The following is a 6544-nucleotide window of genomic DNA, read 5'->3' on the forward strand; positions in this document are numbered from 1 at the left end:
TTTCCGCTTGAATTTCGAAGTAGTTTTTGGGTTCCCTTAATTTTTACAATAACAACATTTAACGCCAGAATGCAAAGACATATTGCGCTATTATTAATCACTGACTGTAACAGTATGTTTAAATGTTGCTCGGACCGAGCACAATGTTTGCGTGTGGCTGTAAGGTATAGTTGTGCTTTTAATTTGAAGATAAAATGCACTCTCTTCATGTAAGCGTCTGTTTTTAATTTAAAGACAAGAGGATAAGCGGTCGTGCAGCGGGAAAGGGGAGCTGTTTAATAAACTGCACATAAAAAGCCTTTGTTTGTCTGTTTGTTCTATGTTGTTAATAAACTATTACTATATATCGAGGTCTTGCTTGCTTTCTGCTGAGATATAGATATTTGTATTTTAATATATAAGGCGTTAATGATGTATTTTACCAAGATGAGTATCTACAGTAAATCTTAATTAAATTCTCCTCGCTGGAGATTTTAACTCGCACTGACTATCTTCTGTCTCAGACAGTTTTACATTTACAAATATTAATCTCACGGAACTAATTTACAGTCCTACTTGTCCAAATCTGAAATGCCCTCTTTTACTAACTCTCCCCATAAATATTCCCATATTGGTGTTTTGCAAATGGTGCCAGTAATCACTGTGTTATAGATGCAGTCAGGTAATCGATACTCCTGAAATCAAGACAACAAATTGTTTTTTAAACAACATTTTTTTTAGCAACCTTTCTTCCGCAATTCACTGTAACTTGAATAGAACCTGATTAGTGATATTGATTTGCCATGGAAATACATTTTCATTAAAATATTAAATAAACATGGCCCTATCCGCAAATTTAGAGTAAAATGCTGTCCAGTCACCTCAAAGAAAATGATGGTGGCTGGGCTAAGGCCAGAAAAACTAAACCTGGTTTATTCCTAGCTAAAAAAAAAAAAAAAATGTCACATTCCTAACGGCTTTAATAAATATTTGGTTTCTTCAGGGTCTTTATTTGAATCTTTACATAAAGATTTAAAACAGTTTAATGAACAGGTTATCTTTACAACTACTAGAAATTAATCTTGTATTCAACTCTTCAGCTTTTCTTTTCTGAATGTCATGGCGATCCACAAGGCTTTAAAGCTGCTGGCTACAATGAATTCAAGACCACATCAATTTAAATCTTATTTTCTTAAGCTGGATGAACCACAAACTTATCATTTTTAATCGTATGCTTTGGAACAGTGGTGATATGGAAATATAGAAATATTCCCTTTTTTGATGATAGGGAGGTGATAAGGAGGTCGTCCTTCATATGTTAAAAACTACAGATCACACAGTTGGGCATGTAATGTTAATAAACAGACCGAACAATAGTGGTTTATCAGTAAAAACTAAATGACTTGTCAGTTAAAACACAGTGTGTCCTCTTTGCTGAGTCTTCTTCTTTGTTTCTCCCAGTATCCACAGGAGCTCCTCAGAGATCTATATTGGGACCACTCTTTATCTCTCTATATGTAAATAACCTTTGTGATATTTTATCCAAATACTGCATTCCATTTATCTGTAGATGACACAGTTAACTATTTTTCATCCCCTTGAAGAGTGCAAACCTTTTAACACAAACCTGCCTTTGAGGTTTGTGTTAAATCCAAGTTCATGTTATTCTCAAATGGCAAAAGAAGTTGTTGTCTACGCTTCCTAAGAGCAAAAGGATTCAAGTAATTGAAATTAAACTGGCTACATGTTATAAATATCTAGGTATCATTGCATATCATAATTTGTCAGGTGAAAACACACTGAAATGCTTGTGTCCAAACTGTTCTCTGTATGGTGCTGCCAAGTAGCCAATATCCATAGACTTTCCCATTGGTTGGTTTTTAATCTGAAAATATAAATGGAAATCTCTGCTTGGGCTGATTCCTCCTACCATCGGGGAGTTTAAGTCCAATTTAAAGGAGCAGAAGAATAGTTCTTTTGGTCAGAGGGACTGTTTTTATTATTACTCTTGTACTCGCCTCTGTCAGTGCGCAACAGGGCGGCTGTGGCTACAATGTAGCTTGCCATCACCAGTGTGTGAATGTGTGTGTGAATGGGTGGATGACTGGTTGTGTAAAGCGCTTTGGGGTCCTTAGGGACTATTAAAGCGCTATACAAGTACAGGCCATTTACCACTTACCAATGATCTGTTATTGCATATTATCCACATGTTTGTCTTGACATGTCTGTACTGATTATCATTCGTATTTGTTTCTGTAATTGTTATAATTTCATGTGTTGTATTTGCTGTAACATCTGCTGCCCTCTTGGCCAGGTCTCTCTTGAAAAAGACTGACTCACTCACTAAATCTCTCTGAGACTTTTACCTGGACAAATAAATGATAACAATGATGAGTAATCTAACACAGCATATCATCAGCCCCTACGTCATGGTGTAAGAAAAATATCTGTATTTATATGAGTCTACCACAAGATGGAGCGATAACCTACTTAAGTCTTTTACAGGTTAATACACGGGGCCATACGACATGCATTGTCCTCTGAGCTTCACTGATGTGAAGTCCAAGTTGTGTGTTTAAATTGGTATCTTTCACGCTCATTATTTTTTATAAACATTTCAATCACTTGTTGAACAGGATAATGCACTACAGATGCAGCAGAACTCACTTGTCCTAAAGAACATTTCAGGAAATCATTCCTACAATGATACATTCCTACATTCCTACATTCTTCTACTACTCTATAATAGATGAATACACTTGTCAGGTAATAGGTTTCCACAAATACTTATAGATTTCTATATTATACCTTACTGCTCATTTCTTTGATTTATAGTGTAGACATTATATATTAATACTATTTCCACTACTCTTTTGCACAATGTCAGTCTCTTTTTTTTCCTCATGAATATCTAACTTCTTAAAATGTTTGTCTATCTGCTTCTGCATCTCTAAATGACATTTTTATTAGCCACCACCAATAAATAAGGATTTTGTCATTTAATTTTAGTGGCCAAAATATTGAGTTTTTAATCCAATGTTAGTTTCATTTTTAAAGACAGGCAATTTAATTTAAATGCGTATTTAAAAAAACCTTTTTAGATTAAAATAATTTGCTTAAAATCCTAAACTTCGTGGAGGTTTTCACCTCAAAAATCAAACATGTAAGCCTATGCGCAAGGTAGTTTTAGCAGTTTCATCCATAGAACCATGTTGATACTTATACAATGATGCTGATCTCTCAACGGATCTTTTTAACGATCACTGTCTTTTCCATTTTGTCTTGTTAGAACAGCATTAGCTTCTGTTTTAACCACTTTCATGGAGCTCATCCCACTGACTTCTTCCTAGAGTCTCCCATTGAAATCTTGATAATGTATTGATAATGTTAAGTAATGTAGGAGAATGTTTCATTTTGCTAATATTGGACTTGACCTCTGCCTTAGATATCTGCCTTGACCATCACATTATGCCTCATAGGCTGAGATACTGGATACTGGAGATACTGGTCTGTTTTGGAGTGGTACTATCTGTATAAATGATCTGTTTTTCTGGCTGCCTTCTAAGTGAGTGCCACAAGGTTCTGTTCTGGGGGCTTTACTGTCATAGCTGCTTGCTCTTCATTGCATCTCAAGCACTTTTGATGTCATTTCTTATCACTATTATGCAAATGACATTCAGTTACATATTTGTACCTAAGGTAATAGAACCCTAGGTTCCCAGGCCACATTTGTTAAATTTTCTACCAGGAACCCTCTGGCAACGTTTGCTTCTGCCTTCACTGTGGATGATCATTTTAAATCTCTGGTTCACTCTTGTTTTTTTTCACTTATGAAATACAGTCAAATTGAGTTCCATTGTGTCATAATTTGACTCGGAAATTGTTATTCATGCCTTTATTTCATCATGTTTAGATTACTGTAATTCATTGTTTACTTGTATCAACAAAGCCTCATTGGAACATCGGCATGTGAGGTTTTTGATTAAGTCTTCAAAGTGCTCACATTGTTACTCATTCAGCTGCACTGGCTACCAATTAACACTAGAGTCCACATTAAGATTCAGGTTTTGACTTTTAGAGGTCTGCATGAAAATGCACCAGTGTACATCAGTGAACTTTTACATCCATATATCCCTAAAGCAGGCCTTGAGGAAGCTCAGAGTTTATAGGCCTGCTCATTGTGCATCAGACAAGGCTGAGAACTAAAGGGAACAGAACTGTCTCCCACTGAGCTTGAGCACTGTGAAGTTGGTGGATTTTTAAAAAGTCAGCTTTTTAAACTTGCATTGATGTTGTGCTATTTTTGTTGTAAAGAACTTTGTGATATTTAACTTGAAATGTGCTTTACAAATAACATTTTGTGGCTTCATCTGAAAAACGTTCTGAGATGCCCTTAGGTGTGGATGCAAACCAGAGAGGGTGACAGCCCGGGAGGGGGTACGTTTCTGTACGAAGTAACATTTTTTGACACTTTTCTGACCAACGGCAATAGATTTTCTTAGCTAAGTATTCCACTCAAGCTGATTCTGTCATTTACAAGCATCTTTGAGACAGAAATGCATTTTTGTTTCCAAAGTAGCCTAGCTTACAACTGTCTACCAAACTACACGTTCCAGACAGAGAAATCCTGTGTGCCTTTCTAGTTATTTGGTATATAGTGCTTGACCATTGTCTTTTACCTGGAAATTGTCTTGCTTGTTTTAGCCATTTGCATACATTATATAGCTACTGTTTGTGTACCTCTTTACATTCCATTTGCATTGTGTATGTAATCTGTCATGCACCCATCACTTGTGCAAGCATTACACAAGATATTTATTTGAAACCAACCAGTTCAATACTTTTAGTATAATATACCATCTGATTAATAACAGAACACAAACAATCTATTAGATGTTGGGTTCAAGCTCATTTCTAATTGATGCAAAGTGGAAAACTATCTTCTGGTGTGACAAACTAACATTTGCTTTTAATTTAGGCCAATATCTTTAAAAATACAAGGGTGTATTTGTACAGGTTAAATGTGAAAGTTAGACATGCTGCTATCCTTTTGACATATTTTTCTGGGAAGGTCTTGCCTACTTCAACAAAACAATGCCACATTTTACAAGTATTACAACAGTGTGGCTTTGTAGAAAAACAATGCAGGTGATAACCTGGCACACCTACAAGGGTTTCATGCCACACATTATGCATCATGAAACAAAAAAAAAATATGAAAAAGAAAGCCATGAACCGTAAAACAAACAAGAATGTCAAACAGGAATAAGAAAATAGTTTTGCTTTCGAAACTACAAAACATGCTGCTGTCCCAGCTTTTTAAAAATGTAGGCCTAGATGTTGTTGAGATCAAATTCCAAATAAGATGTTTCACCCTAACCCCACCCCCCAGATCAACAGGAGTTGAGAAACCAAACCAAAAGAAGTACATCTTGGGCCCCTGAAGGTATTTATCTATATCAGATATCATGGCATCATCGTGTTGCCTAGTAGCCACTGAGCAACAAAATAAAATCACCAGTTATATAATTTACGCACTAGTAACACATAAAAGGTTCATATAATGTTTCTTTCTCATTTATATCAGCAAAGGTCTGATTATACATCCTTAGCAACCACCTAGCAACGGTCTAAAATAAGGTAATTTTAGCATAGAAACGACATCTACAACCTCTATTTTTTGAAGTTTTCTAGGGTCATGTAATGCGCAAGGGGAGATACTTAATAATTCTATGCTAAATTGCACATAAACAAAGCCTTTATTTATTTGTTTAATTTATTTATGTATTTGTTCGTAAGTAACCACCTATTTAACCTATTTAAATGTCTTGCTGTTGTTTGCATTCTGCTATGATAAAGCAGAAAGCACTTTAAATATATATACATGCTTATCTTTTAGTTTACTAAAATGAGTAGTCTATTTAATACAATATATTATCATGTGAGAAATGTGTTGATCTAAGGCCCTTGGAGGTTCTTATCTATATCAGATATTATGGCATCATCATGCCTTGAAAGTAATTAACAGAATACAATGACCCAATATTTTTTGTTTGAATGCTATTTCCAACTTATTAAGTAAACGTAAGCTTAATTTGTTTTTACTGTCTTAGGGCATTAAATTCAATGAAACAAAAAACTAAGTTAGTTTCATTCTTTGTCATTGTTATTTTGCTCAAATATGCCAAACACAACCAGAATGAGAAGAATTGGTTCCATGCCTTTAAGGAGCCCCCTTTTGTCTCACAGCTTTAATTCAAGTGAATTAATTCTTTCTATTATTGAACTGCTCTTACCCTCTTAACCACCCAAAGACAAACTAAAATTAACATGGAAAATATTAAAAACTAAACAAAAAAGAAACACTTTAACAAAACTGAAATGAGCAAACCCACTGTAGAACCTAACAAATTAAAGTGACAACAAAAACTAATAATTTTAGCTAATGTCCTGTCCATTTGTCCTCTTTGAGGCGTAAGTTTAAAATTAGACTCAATCAAAATGTCGGTCACTGTCTCAGTATTTGAGATAAAAACGTTTGTGTTGTCTCGCAAAAAGTGGGACA

The sequence above is a fragment of the Pundamilia nyererei genome, unplaced genomic scaffold (genome assembly GCF_000239375.1).
Source record: "Pundamilia nyererei isolate P.nyererei 1_Seehausen unplaced genomic scaffold, PunNye1.0 scaffold00018, whole genome shotgun sequence".
NCBI lineage: Eukaryota > Metazoa > Chordata > Actinopteri > Cichliformes > Cichlidae > Pundamilia > Pundamilia nyererei.